This window comes from Zingiber officinale, chromosome 6A, assembly GCF_018446385.1.
Source record: "Zingiber officinale cultivar Zhangliang chromosome 6A, Zo_v1.1, whole genome shotgun sequence".
NCBI lineage: Eukaryota > Viridiplantae > Streptophyta > Magnoliopsida > Zingiberales > Zingiberaceae > Zingiber > Zingiber officinale.
Genome location: NC_055997.1, coordinates 10,305,843 through 10,321,126, shown reverse-complemented (window position 1 = coordinate 10,321,126; position 15,284 = coordinate 10,305,843). Strand labels below are relative to the sequence as shown.

The 15,284-nt window shown below is 32.4% G+C and overlaps 4 non-coding genes across 4 annotated transcripts; all 4 read left to right on the top strand.

Annotated features, from left to right (window-relative positions):
* The first annotated feature begins 4,871 nt into the window (after window positions 1-4,871).
* TRNAS-ACU lies at window positions 4,872-4,945 on the top strand. The gene has a single exon. It is a non-coding gene; the product is annotated as a tRNA-Ser (tRNA).
* A 4,107-nt stretch (window positions 4,946-9,052) lies between these two features.
* TRNAI-AAU lies at window positions 9,053-9,126 on the top strand. Its single transcript has one exon. It is a non-coding gene; the product is annotated as a tRNA-Ile (tRNA).
* Window positions 9,127-9,438: 312 nt separating this feature from the next.
* TRNAI-AAU lies at window positions 9,439-9,512 on the top strand. The gene has a single exon. It is a non-coding gene; the product is annotated as a tRNA-Ile (tRNA).
* Window positions 9,513-11,115: 1,603 nt separating this feature from the next.
* Window positions 11,116-11,189, top strand: TRNAI-AAU. Its single transcript has one exon. It is a non-coding gene; the product is annotated as a tRNA-Ile (tRNA).
* Window positions 11,190-15,284: the final 4,095 nt, after the last annotated feature.

Here is a 15,284-nt window from a genome sequence, read left to right as displayed (position 1 = left end):
AAAGGTATTCACCCCCTTAGCTCGCAAAGGTCCTAACATTAAATCAGTACAAATCCATTTTAAAATTTGCACTCACTTTCATGAGTTCATGCTACCAATCTCATTTTCTCCCGAGGTGTGCATTTTAGGATTGATGTCATATATTTTATTCTAACACTTACACTACTGTATAGATATCTAATTCTCTTGGAATGGGACTGTGAAGCATCTCATTGGATTACAATAATAGCTTATTATAAAATTTAGTTTCTATTTAGTATGTTATATTATATTTTCAATGCATATCTAGCATATTTTACTAGGGTTGGCAAAAAAACTTATCCAAATTCAAATTTTAGACTATTTTAAACTTTGATTGATTTATGGATAAAAAAATACAATACATTCAATTTTAAATATCTAATTCAAACAAATATATTTGACCTAATATAAAATAATTACAGCCTAGTAAATTGTTCACTAGTTGTTTCAATTACTAGTTAATATGAGTGATTTATTTTTCATTAAATGCATATCTAGAATTAAATAGTAAATATTAATAGTTTGGAAAGAGTTTAACCCATTTAAAATAATACTAAACTTTCACGTTCAACACATACCTAGCATATTTTCATGAGAAATCGATATAAAATTCGAACTGAATTAAGCTTAATCTCATAAATTGCATTCATTGTCTATTAGCTTAGTTGCTTATAGTGCATGCTAACAAGGTAAAGGCCACAGATTTGAGATTTTGCATGGGATTAATTTTTTTTTAATATTTTTATGGTTTTTAACATAATTTTTTGGTTATAGATAATTAAACTAGGATGGGGTTTTCAATTTTTATAATTTTTTTGTAATATATTATTTTCTTTTTTTATTGCACCAAAATTATATTTTCAATGTTTATCTAGCATATTTTACTAAGGTTGGCATAAACCTTAACCTTATTTAAAATTTATATTATTTTAATCTTTCATCTATTTATAGATAAAAATACAATACATTTACTTTTAGATATACAATTCAAAATAAAGTAACTCTGTTAGCATTTCGAGCCGCAAAAATCGCTTTTTATATTGTGGAAACTTCGAAGTTAGCCACAAATCTGTGCGAAAATATATAAAATAATCTTGTACATGTTTATCTCCACTAGATCTACCTTAGATCTACATGAAAAGAGTGTTACCCTTGTAGCGATGCCCTTCGCTTATCCCGCTCGTCCAAGGTTGCCGAATCTTGTAGAGTGTCAAGTGAACACTCCTCTACACGTATCCACACGGACAAAAAAGGTGGAAAGAACAACTTAGAGTGTGCTAGCACCCTTGAGAAGTCTCGGCAATGGAGGATGAGAGGGAGAGAAAAACTAGAGAGGAAGAAGAAGAAGTGAATGAGAACACCATGCAATTCATTCACATACCCAAAGTGGCCAGCCACTTAATGGAGGTTTAATACCTCCATGGAACACCAAGAGTCATGGCTCTTGGTCTTCCTTATGATGTGGCACACAATGATGTAGCCTTGATGATGTGGAACATCATCATTTGCCGGCCCCATGTCAAGTCACAATGAGGTGACATTTGGTCAAGTCAAACTTGACCCTTCATCTTCCCACTCAAGTTAAGTCAAACTTGACCTTTTTATCTCTCATGGTTGATCAAACCTAACATTTGATTCAAGTCAATTTAATTTAATGAATCTCTATTCATTGAATTAAATTAACTCAATGAATCATAGTCAAAATTTGACTTATTCAACACATGAATCAAATTGAGTCCAACTCAATTAGTCTAATTTGGATTACTCTTAATCCAATTTGGTTCATCATATGAACCTAATCTCCATCTAATTGCCCTTTGTGTGTGACCCTATAGGTTCTTGTAACGTTGACAATGCTCCTAAATCCATTTAGAAACATAAGTAATGAGAGGTATCTAGCAACACATCATTACTACCCAAGTTATAAGAATGTTGAGATCCAACATCACCTTTGTGACTACTAATCGTGACTCTCACAATATGTGACAATGTCCTTATATCCTTGACATCTAAATTGATCAATTGAGGCATAGACCGTGTCATCCTCTAATCAATTTATGTCTTGAACTCCAAGTAGACTCACTCTAATCAAATGAGCTTAATATCTCATATTGACTCATTTGGGCATAGTCATGCACTTAGTGGTCTCACTCTATCAAGAATCATGATGTTATTCCCGTCATATAGGAGGGATATATCCCATCTACATCACTCACATTCCTCCGCATAATTTATTTACATAACCAGTAGTCGTCTTTATTGTCCACCCATTTACAGGTGACGTTTGACGAAGCCAAAGTATGCAACTCCTTATGTTGGGAACCATGGTGACTTCAGGTCCAAGGACTGATAGTCATACTAATAGTCACATGAGAAAGTATATGACACTCATATAACGATCCATGATACTTTCTCATGGCGGGTCATTCAGTATACATTCTCCAATGCATACTCATGTGTCAATTTGATATCTAATATCCATGACTTGTGAGATCAAGTCATCGAGTTGACCTACATGCTAGTCTCAGCGCATTAACATTGTCCCTGAATGTTAATACTTGACTATGAATAATTAAGAGTAGTGTTCTCTATATCATCTCACTATCAATTCAACCAATCGATTGATATAGATAAGAACCTTCCACTCAAGGACGCTATTATACTTAGTTATTTGGCACCAATACAAGTAAGTATAATAATCATAAAGAAATGTCTTTATATATATATATGAATATGATACATTAAGTCCATATAACAATCATCACATGATTGACTTTCGGGCTTTCAATAACAAACTCAATATTTAATTACAGACCTACTAACTGCTAACTAGCTGTCTCAATCGTATTTAACTAAGTGATTTTCTTTATCAAATTGATTCCTAAGATTAAATAATAAAACATTAATAATTTGTAACAAATTTAAAATTAATAAAATTCAGCACATACCGAGCATGCTTAATTTCATGAGAAATTAATACAACTTAGATTAAATTTAAGCTCCATTTCATTAAATCACAATGTTCTATTAGTTCAATTGATTAGAGTGTCATGCTAATAATGCAAAAGTTGCAAGGTCCAGACCTCCATGTATCAATTTTTTATTTAGTAATACATTTTTATAGCTAAAGAGAATTAAACTTGGCTAGCATTATTTCTATTATCTTATAAATTTTAAATTTAGATCAAATATAAGCTCAATTTCATTAAATCACATGGTCTATTAGTTTAGTTGGTAGGCTAATTTTCTTATTTAGTATATTTTTACAGTTCAAGAGAATTAAATTTGGCCAACATTATTTGTATTCTCTTATAAATTTTAAATTTAGATCAAATATAAGCTCAATTTCATTAAATCACATGGTCTATTAGTTTAGTTGGTAGGCTAATTTTCTTATTTAGTATATTTTTACAGTTCAAGAGAATTAAATTTGGCCAACATTATTTGTATTCTCTTATAAATTTTAAATTTAGATCAAATATAAGCTCAATTTCATTATATACCAATGGTTTATTAGCTTAGTTGGTTAGAGTGTTGTGCTAATAATGCGAAGGTTGCAGGTTTGAATCTTGCATGGCCTAATTTTTTTTATTTACTATATTTTTACATTTAGAGGGAATTAAACTTGGCCAGCAATGTTTTAAATTTAGATCAAATATAAGCTCAATTTCATTAAATCCCAATGGCCTATTAGCTTAATTAGTTAGAGCTGCTAATAACGCGAAGATTTCAAGGCTAATTTTTTTATTTAGTATATTTTTACAGTTAGAGAGAATTAAACTTGACCAATATTATTTGTATTCTCTTATATATTTTCAAGACTTCCATGGGTCAATTTTTTTTATTTAGCATATTTTTATAGTTAGAGAGAATTAAACTTAGCCAGAATTATTTCTATGCTCTTATAAGTTTTAAATTTAGATGACATTTAAGCTCAATTTCATTAAATCACAATGGCCCATTAGCTCAGTTTGTTAGAACGTCGTGTTAATAACGTGAAGGTCGCAGGTTTGAAATCTGCATCTGCCAATCTTTTAATTTAGAGTATATTGTTACAACCAGAGAGAATTAAACTTGGCCAGCATTATTTTATTCTCTTATAAGTTTTCAAGACTTGCATGGGCCAGGTTTTTAATTTAGAGTATATTTTTACAACTAGAGAGAAATAAACTTATCAACATTATTTTATTCTCTTATAACTTTTCAAGATTTGCATGGGCCAAATTTTTTTATTTAGCATATTTTTACAGTTAGAGAGAAATAAACTTAGTCAACATTATTTCTATTCTCTTATAAGTTTTAAATGTAGATCACATGCAAGTTCGAAATCTGCATTGGCCAATCTTTTAATTTAGAGTATATTGTTACAACTAGAGAGAATTAAATTTGGCCAGCATTATTTTATTCTCTTATAAGTTTTCAAGACTTGCATGGCCCAAGTTTTTAATTTAGAGTATATTTTTACAACTAGAGAGAAATAAACTTGGCCAACATTATTTTATTCTCTTATAAGCTTTAAGGACTTGCATGGGCCAAATTTTTTTATTTAGCATATTTTTACCATTAGAGAATTAAATTTAGCCAACATTATTTCTATTCTCTTATAAGTTTTAAATGTAGATCACATTTAAACTCAATTTCATTAAATCATAATGGCCGATTAACTCAGTTGGTCAGAGCGTTATGTTAATAATGTGAAGGGCATAGGTTTGAAACTTGCATGGGCTAATTTTTCAATTTAAAGTACATTTTTACAACTAGAGAGAATTAAACTTGGTCAGCATTATTTGTATTCTCTTATAAGTTTTAAATGTAGATCACATAGAAACTCAATTTCATTAAATCATAATGGCTTATTAGCTCAGTTGGTTAGAGCGTCGTGCTACTAACGCGAAGGTCACAGGTTTGAAACCTGCATAGGCCAATTTTTAAAATTAGAGTATATTTTTAAAACTAGAGAGAATTAAACTTGGCCAACATTATTTGTATTCTCTTATAAGTTTGCAAGACTTGCATGGGGCATTTTTTTTTATTTAGCATATTTTTATAGTTGGAGAGAATTAAACTTAGCCAACATTATTTCTATTCTCTTATAAGTTTTAGATGCAGATCACATTTAAACTCAATTTCATTAAATTATAATTGACTATAAGCTCAGTTGATTAAACTTAGTCAGCATTATTTCTATTCTCTTATAGGTTTTAAATGTAGATCACATTTAAACTCAATTTCATTAAATCATAATGGCCTATTAGCTTAGTTGGTTAGAGCGTCATGCTAATAACGCGAAAGTCGCAAGTTTGAAACCTGCATTGGCCAATTTTTTTAATTTAGAGTATATTTTTACAACTAGAGAATTAAACTTGGCCAGCATTATTGGTATTCTCTTATAAGTTTTCAAGGGACCGGATCCTCTGGATCACTTTTTGCAATCCAGGGATGGTCCCTTTGCATATATTGGTGGAGGATGAATGGTCCCCACCTATTTTATAAGAGAATCTACTCTCAGTTTTCAAGACTTGCATGAGCCAATTTTTTTTATTTAGCATATTTTTACTGTTAGAGAAAATTAAACTTAGCCAAGATTATTTCTATTCTCTTATAAGTTTTAAATTTAGATCACATTTAAGCTCAATTTTATTAAATGACAATGGCCTATTAGCTCAGTTGGTTAGAGCGTCGTGCTAATAACGCAAAGGTCGCAGGTTCGAAACCTGTATGGGCCAATTTTTTAATTAGAATATAATTTTATAACTAGAGAGAATTTAACTTAGTCAGCATTATTTTTATTCTCTTATAAGTTTTAAGTTTAGATCACATTTAAGCTCAATTTCATTTAATCACAATGGTTTATTAGCTCAGATGGTTAGAGCGTCGTGCCAATAATGTGAAGGTTGCAGGTTCGAAAACTGTGTGGGCCAATTTTTTAATTAGAATATACTTTTACAACTAGAGAGAATTAAACTTAGTCAGCATTATTTCTATTCTCTTATAAGTTTTAAATTTAGATCAAATCTAAGCTCAATTTAATTTAATTATAATGGCCTATTAACTCAGTTGGTTAGAGCGTCGTGCTAATAACGCGAAGGTCGCAGGTTCGAAACCTGCATAGGCTAATATTTTAATTTAGAGTATATTTTTACAACTAGAGAGAATTAAACATGGTTAGCATTATTTCTATTCTCTTATAAGTTTTAAATTTATATCACATTTAAGCTCGATTTCATTAAATCACACCTATTAGCTCAGTTGGTTAGAGCTGCTAATAACGCAAAGATTTACTAATTTTTTTATAGTTAGAGAGAAATAAACTTGCCTAGCATTATTTGTATTCTCTTATAAGTTTTAAATGTAAATCATATATAAACTCAATTTCATTAAATCATAATGGCTTATTAGTTCAGTTGTTAAAGCGGTGTGCTAATAACGCGAAGGTTGCAGGTTTGAAACTTGCATGGGTCAATTTAGAGTATATTTTTACAACTAGAGAGATTTAAACTTGAACAGCATTATTTGTATTCTCTTATAAGTTTGCAATGTTGGTGCAACCTTAGGTCAAGGTTGACCTGGTTGACCTGACTCGAGTTGACCTGACTCGAGTTGTATTTTGATGTTTGACTTAGGAAGATTGTTGGTGCAACCTTAGGTCAAGGTTGACCTAGTTGAGTTGTATGTTGATGTTTGACACTCGTGGAAGAGTTGTATTCTTGATATGGGACAAGAATAGATGTTTGGGAGATTATTGGTGCAACCGTAGGTCAAGGTTGACCTGGTTGACCTGATTCGGGAAAAAGTCCAAGCAAGGAGCTTGGCACTGGAAAAGTCCAAGTATGGAGACTTGGCACTGGAAAAGTCCAAGCAGGGAGCTTGGCACGCGAAAAGTTCAAGTATGGAGACTTGGCACGGGAAAAGTCCAAGTATGGAGACTTGGCACTGGAAAAGTCCAAGTATGGAGACTTGGCACGGAGAAGTCCAAGCAGGGAGCTTGGCACGAGGGAAAGTCCTAACTGGGATGTTAGGCAGTTGGAAAGTCCTGGTGAGTGAAGCCAGGCAGTAGGAAAGTCCTAACTGGGATGTTAGGCAGTGTGGAAAGTCCTGGTGAGTGAAGCCAGGCAGTGGAAAAGTCCTAACTGGGATGTTAGGCAATGGGAAAGTCCTAACTGGGATGTTAGGCAGTTGGAAAGTCCTGGTGAGTGAAGCCAGGCAGTGAGAAAGTCCTAACTGGGATGTTAGGCAGTGTGGAAAGTCCTGGTGAGTGAAGCCGGGCAAGGGAAAAATCCAGATGGATCAAGGGTGATCGGACATCTGGTGTGGAGAAGTCTAAGTGGGTCAAAAGGATTAACCGGACAATTAGCGGGAAGTGCTAGCAAGTCAAGGGAGTGACCGGATGCTAGGAATGATGTACCAACAGGTCAAGGTTGACCAAATGTTGGTGTGGAAGCCTTAGGTCTAGGGCTGAGAAGTTTGGATCGGTCTGGTGACCGATCCAGTGATACTGCGTTTGCCCAGATTGGTCTGGTGATCGATCAGAATCAGATCAGTGGCTCATAATCTGATCGGTCTGGAGACCGATCAGGAGGCAACGCAACCTCGCGAGAAGAAAGCCGTGGATCGGTCTGCTGACCGATCCACCCATGGCCTGATCGGTCGGCAAGACCGATCAGGCATAAGCCTGATCGGTCTGTGGAACGATCAGGGCTTCGATCGCGACACCTGATCGGTCTGGGGACCGATCAGGTGACAAACAGAAGCTTCATGCGCCTAGGCTGATCGGTCTGCAGACCGATCAGGGTTCTAGCCGTTGTGACGCAACAGCTCGCTGTCTTCTTCACAGGTATAAAGGGGTCGAGGGCTGCTGCTGCTAATCTTCTTCTTCTTCCTTCCTGTTGCGAAGTGCTGTTGTGCTTGAGCTTTGTTGAGCTCCTCCTTGTCGAAGCTTCGCGTGAGCTTCATTCCACGACTGGATCAGCTGCTGCTGAGTTGCTTGTTGCATCTGTCCGTGAAGTTGCTACTTCATCCGGGACCCCAGTCGACGAGAAGGCAAGCTACTGTGTTTACATTCCTGTTGTATTTTGTTCTTGCTATTCTCTTGTACTCTTAGCTTGCTGTTGCAAGTGATTGTGGCGAGGTTTCTTCACCCACAAGGAGTTTGATTTAGCCGGTTTTCCGGGGACTCATCCACCGACGGATTGATAGGCTTCGTCCACCTTACGGACACGCCGAGGAGTAGGAGTTTCATCTCCGAACCTCGTTACATCCTTGCGTAGAGGTTTGATTTCTTCTCCTGTTTTCTTTCTGCATTTAGTTTCCGCTGCGCTAACCCTAGTTTGTAGAAAGAAACGCGAGCAATTGGGGTCGGCTATTCACACCCCCCCTCTCTAGCCGTACGAAGAGATCCTAACATGCAAGACTTGCATAGGCCAATTTAAAGTATATTTTTACAACTAGAGAGAGTTAAACTTGACCAGCATTATTTGTATTCTCTTATGTTTGCAAGACTTGGGCCAATTTTTTTTATTTTGCGTATTTTTACAGTTAGAGAGAATTAAACTTAGCCAGCATTATTTCTATTCTCTTATAAGTTTTAAATGTAGATCACATTTAAACTCAATTTCATTAAATCATAATGGCCCATTAGCTTAGTTGGTTAGAGCGTCGTGCTAATAACACGAAAGTCGCAAGTTTGAAACCTGCATGGGCCAGTTTTTTTAATTTAGAGTATATTTTTACAACTAGAGAATTAAACTTGGCCAGCATTATTGGTATTCTCTAGTTTTCAAGGGACCGGATCCTCTGGACCACTTTTTGTAGTCCAGGGATGGTCCCTTTGCATATATTGGTGGGGGATGAATGGTCCCCACCTATTTTATAAGAGGATCTACTCTCAATTTTCAAGACTTGCATGGGCCAATTTTTTTTATTTAGCATATTTTTACTGTTAGAGAAAATTAAACTTAGCCAACATTATTTCTATTCTCTTATAAGTTTAAAATTTAGATCACATTTAAGCTCAATTTTATTAAATCATAATGGCCTATTAGCTCAGTTGGTTAGAGCGTCGTGCTAATAACGCGAAGGTCGCAGGTTCAAAACCTGCATGGGCCAATGTTTAATTAGAATATAATTTTATAACTAGAGAGAATTAAACTTAGTCAGCATTATTTCTATTCTCTTATAAGTTTTAAGTTTAGATCACATTTAAGCTCAATTTCATTTAATCACAATGGTTTATTAGCTCAGTTGGTTAGAGCATCGTGCTAATAATGTGAAGGTTGCAGGTTCGAAAACTGTGGCCAATTTATTAATTAGAATATACTTTTCCAACTATAGAGAATTAAACTTAGTCAGCATTATTTCTATTCTCTTATAAGTTTTAAATTTAGATCACATTTAAACTCAATTTAATTTAATTATAATGGCCTATTAGCTCAGTTGGTTAGAGCGTCGTGCTAATAACGCGAAGGTCGCAGGTTCGAAACCTGCATAGGCCAATTTTTTAATTTAGAGTATATTTTTACAACTAGAGAGAATTAAACTTGGTTAGCATTATTTCTATTCTATTATAAGTTTTAAATTTATATCACATTTAAGCTCGATTTCATTAAATCACACCTATTAGCTCAGTTGGTTAGAGCTGCTAATAACGCAAAGATTTACTAATTTTTTTATTTAGTATATTTTTATAGTTAGAGAGAATTAAACTTGCCTAGCACTATTTGTATTCTCTTATAAGTTTTAAATGTAGATCATATATAAACTCAATTTCATTAAATCATAATGGTTTATTAGTTCAGTTTTTAAAGCGGTGTGCTAATAATGAGAAGGTTGCAGGTTCGAAACTTGCATGGGTCAATTTAGAGTATATTTTTACAACTAGAGAGATTTAAACTTGAACAACATTATTTGTATTCTCTTATAAGTTTGCAAGACTTGCATAGGCCAATTTAAAGTATATTTTTACAACTAGAGAGAGTTAAACTTGACCAGCATTATTTGTATTCTCTTAAGTTTGCAAGACTTGGGCCAATTTTTTTTATTTAGTGTATTTTTACAGTTAGAGAGAATTAAACTTAGCCAGCATTATTTATATTCTCTTATAAGTTTTAAATGTAGATCACATTTAAACTCAATTTCATTAAATCATAATGGCTTATTAGCTTAGTTGGTTAGAGGATCGTGCTAATAACGCGAAAGTCGCAAGTTTGAAACCTGCATGGGCCATTTTTTTAATTTAGAGTATATTTTTACAACTAGAGAATTAAACTTGGCCAGCATTATTGGTATTCTCTTATAAGTTTTCAAGGGACCGGATCCTCTAGACCACTTTTTGCAATCCAGGGATGGTCCCTTTGCATATATTAGTGGGGGATGAATGGTCCCCACCTATTTTATAAGAGGATCTACTCTCAGTTTTCAAGACTTGCACGGGCCAAGTTTTTTTATTTAGCATATTTTTACTGTTAGAGAAAATTAAACTTAGCCAACATTATTTCTATTCTCTTATAAGTTTTAAATTTAGATCACATTTAAGCTCAATTTTATTAAATCATAATGACCTATTAGCTTAGTTGGTTAGAGCGTCGTGCTAATAACGCGAAAGTCGTAGGTTCGAAACATGCATGGGCCAATTTTTTAATTAGAATATAATTTTATAACTAGAGAGAATTAAACTTATTTCTATTCTCTTATAAGTTTTAAGTTTAGATCACATTTAAGCTCAATTTCATTTAATCACAATGGTTTATTAGCTCAGTTGGTTAGAGCGTTGTGCTAATAATGTGAAGGTTGCAGGTTCGAAAACTATGTGAACCAATTTTTTAATTAGAATATACTTTTACAACTAGAGAGAATTAAACTTAGTCAGCATTATTTCTATTCTCTTATAAGTTTTAAATTTAGATCACATTTAAGCTCAATTTCATTTAATCACAATGGTTTATTAGATGCAAAGGTTGCAGGTTCGAAAAGTGGGCCAATTTTTTAATTAGAATATACTTTTACAACGAGAGAGAATTATACTTAGTAGCATTATTTCTATTCTCTTATAAGTTTTAAATTTAGATCACATTAAACTCAATTTCATTTAATTCTAATGGCCTATTAGCTCAGTTGGTTAGAGCGTCGTGCTAATAACGCGAAGGTCGCAGGTTCGAAACCTGCATAGGCCAATTTTTTAATTTAGTGTATATTTTTACAACTAGAGAGAATTAAACTTGGTTAGCTTTATTTCTATTCTCTTATAAGTTTTAAATTTATATCACATTTAAGCTCGATTTCATTAAATCACACCTATTAGCTCAGTTGGCTAATAACGCAAAGATTTACTAATTTTTTTATAGTTAGAGAGAATTAAACTTGCCTAGCATTATTTGTATTCTCTTATAAGTTTTAAATGTAGATCATATATAAACTCAATTTCATTAAATCATAATGGTTTATTAGTTCAGTTGTTAAAGCGGTGTGCTAATAATGCGATTTTTACAACTAGAGAGATTTAAACTTGAACAGCATTATTTGTATTCTCTTATAAGTTTGCAAGACTTGCATAAGCCAATTTAAAGTATATTTTTACAACTAGAGAGAGTTAAACTTGACCAGCATTATTTGTATTCTCTTAAGTTTGTAAGACTTGGGCCAATTTTTTTTATTTAGCGTATTTTTACAGTTAGAGAGAATTAAACTTAGCCAGCATTATTTATATTCTCTTATAAGTTTTAAATGTGGATCACATTTAAACTCAATTTCGAAACTTGCATGAGTCAATTTAGAGTATATTTTTACAACTAGAGAGATTTAAACTTGAACAGCATTATTTGTATTCTCTTATAAGTTTGCAAGACTTGCATAGGCCAATTTAAAGTATATTTTTACAACTAGAGAGAGTTAAACTTGACCAGCATTATTTGTATTCTCTTAAGTTTGTAAGACTTGCCAATTTTTTTTATTTAGCGTATTTTTACAGTTAGAGAGAATTAAACTTAGCCAGCATTATTTATATTCTCTTATAAGTTTTAAATGTAGATCACATTTAAACTCAATTTCATTAAATCATAATGGCATGTTAGCTTAGTTGGTTAGAGCGTCGTGCTAATAACGCGAAAGTCGCAAGTTTGAAATCTGCATGGGCCAAGTTTTTTAATTTAGAGTATATTTTTACAACTAGAGAGAATTAAACTTGGCCAACATTATTGGTATTCTCTTATAAGTTTGCAAGACTTGCATGGGCCAATTTTTTTTTATTTAGCGTATTTTTATAGTTAGAGAGAATTAAACTTTGCCAACATTATTTCTATTCTCTTATATGTTTTAAATGTAGATCACATTTAAACTCAATTTCATTAAATCATAATGGCCTATTAGCTCAGTTGGTTAGAGCATCAAGCTAATAATGCGAAGGTCGTAAGTTTGAAACCTGCATGGGCCAATTTTTTAATTTAGAGTATATTTTTACAACTGGAGAGAATTAAACTTGGCCAGCATTATTGGTATTCTCTTATAAGTTTTCAAGGGACTGGATCCTCTGGACCACTTTTTGTTGTCCAGGGATTGTCCCTTTGCATATATTGGTGGGGATGAATGGTCCCCACCTATTTTATAAGAGGATCTACTCTCTGTTTTCAAGACATGTATGGGCCAATTTTTTTTATTTAACATATTTTTACCGTTAGAGAAAATTAAACTTAGCCAACATTATTTCTATTCTCTTATAAATTTTAAATTTAGATCATATATAAGCTCAATTTTATTAAATCACAATGGCATATTAGCTCAGTTAGTTAGAGCGTTATACTAATAACGCCAAGCTCGAAGGTTCGAAACTTGCATGGGCCAATATTTTAATTAGAGTATATTTTTACAACTAGAGAGAATTAAACTTAGTCAACATTATTTCTATTCTCTTATTAGTTTTAAATTTAGAACACATTTAAGCTCAATTTCGTTTAATTATAATGACCCATTAGCTCAGTTGGTTAGAGTGTCGTGCTAATAATGCAAAGGTCGTAGGTTCAAAACGTGCATGGGCCAATTTTTTAATTTTGAGTATATTTTTACAACTGGAGAGAATTAAACTTGGTTAGCATTATTTCTATTCTCTTATAAGTTTTAAATTTATATCACATTTAAGCTCGATTTCATTAAATTACAATGGCCTATTAGCTTAGTTGGTTAGAGCATCGTGCTAATAACACGAAGATCGGAGGTTTGAGACTTGCATGGGCTAATTTTTTTTATTTAGAGTATATTTTTTATAGTTAGAGAGAATTAAACTTGGCCAGCACTATTTCTATTGTCTTATAAGTTTTTAATTTAGATCAAATATAAGCTCAATTTCATTAAATCACACCTATTAGCTCAGTTGGTTAGAGCTGCTAATAACACAAAGATTTACTAATTTTTTTATTTAGTATATATTTATAGTTAGAGAGAATTAAACTTGGCCAACATTATTTGTATTCTCTTATAAATTTTAAATTTAGATCAAATATAAGCTCAATTTTATTAAATCACAATAGCTTATTAGCTAAGTTGATTAGCGCATCTTCGATGGGTCATTTTTTTTTATTTAGCATATTTTTACAATTAGAGAAAATTAAACTTAGCCAATATTATTTCTATTTTCATATAAGTTTTAAATTAGATTTCAAGACTTGCATGGGACAATTTTTTTTATTTAGTATATTTTTACAGTTAGAGAGAATTAAACTTATCCCGTATTATTTCTATTCTCTCATAAGTTTTAAATTTAGATCACATTTGAGCTCAATTTCGTTAAAACATAATGGCCTATTAGCTCAGTTGGTTAGAGCGCTGTGCTAATAACATAAAGGTTGCAGGTTTGATACCTTTATGGGTCAATTTTTTAATTTAGAGTATATTTTTATAACTAGAGCGAATTAAACTTGGCCAGCATTATTTTATTCACTTATAAGTTTTCAAGACTTGCATGGGCCAAGTTTTTAATTTAGAGTATATTTTTATAACTAGAGCGAATTAAACTTGGCCAGCATTATTTTATTCACTTATAAGTTTTCAAGACTCGCATGGGCCATGTTTTTAATTTAGAGTATATTTTTACAACTAGAGAGAAATAAACTTACCCAGCATTATTTTATTCTCATGTAAGTTTTCAAGACTTGCATGGGCCAATTTTGTTTATTTAGCATATTTTTACAGTTAGAGAGAATTAAACTTAGCAAACATTATTTCTATTCTCTTATAAGTTTTAAATGAAGATCACATTTAAACTCAATTTCTTTAAATCATAATGGTCTATTAGCTCAGTTGGTTAGAGCGTTATGTTAATAACGTGAAGGCCATAGGTTTGAAATTTGCATGAGCTAATTTTTTAATTTAGAGTATATTTTTACAACTAAAGAGAATTAAACTTGACCAGCATTATTTTATTCACTTATAAGTTTTCAAGACTTGCATTGGCAAGTTTTAAATTTAGAGTAGATTTTTACAACTAGAGAGAAATAAACTTTGCCAGCATTATTTTATTCTCTTATAAGTTTCCAAGACTTGCATTGGCCAATTTTTTTTATTTAGCATATTTTTACAGTTAGAGAGAATTAAACTTAGCCAGCATTATTTCTATTCTCTTACAAGTTTTAAATGAAGATCACATTTAAACTCAATTTCATTAATTCATAAAGGCCTATTAACTCAGTTGGTTAGAGTGTCGTGCTAATTACGTGAAGGTCGTTGGTTTGAAACCTGCATGGGCCAATTTTTTAAATTAGAGTATATTTTTACAACTAGAGAGAATTAAACTTAGCCAGCATTATTTGTATTCTCTTATAAGTTTGCAAGACTTGCATGGGCCATTTTTTTTTATTTAGCGTATTTTTATAGTTAGAGAGAATTAAACTTAGCCAGCATTATTTCAATTCTCTTATAAGTTTTAAATGTAGATTACATTTAAACTCAATTTCATTAAATCATAATGACCTATTAGCTCAGTTGGTTAGAGCGTCGTGCTAATAATGTGAAAGTCGCAAGTTTGAAACCTGCATGTGTAAATTTTTTAATTTAGAGTATATTTTTACAACTAGAGAAAATTAAACTTGGCCAGCATTATTGGTATTCTCTTATAAGTTTTCAAGGGACCGGATCCTCTGGACCACTTTTTGCAGTCCAGGGATGGTCCCTTTGCATATATTGGTGGGGATGAATGGTCCTCATCTATTTTATAAGAGGATCTTCTCTCAGTTTTCAAGATTTGCATGGGCCAATTTTATTTATTTAGCATATTTTTACTG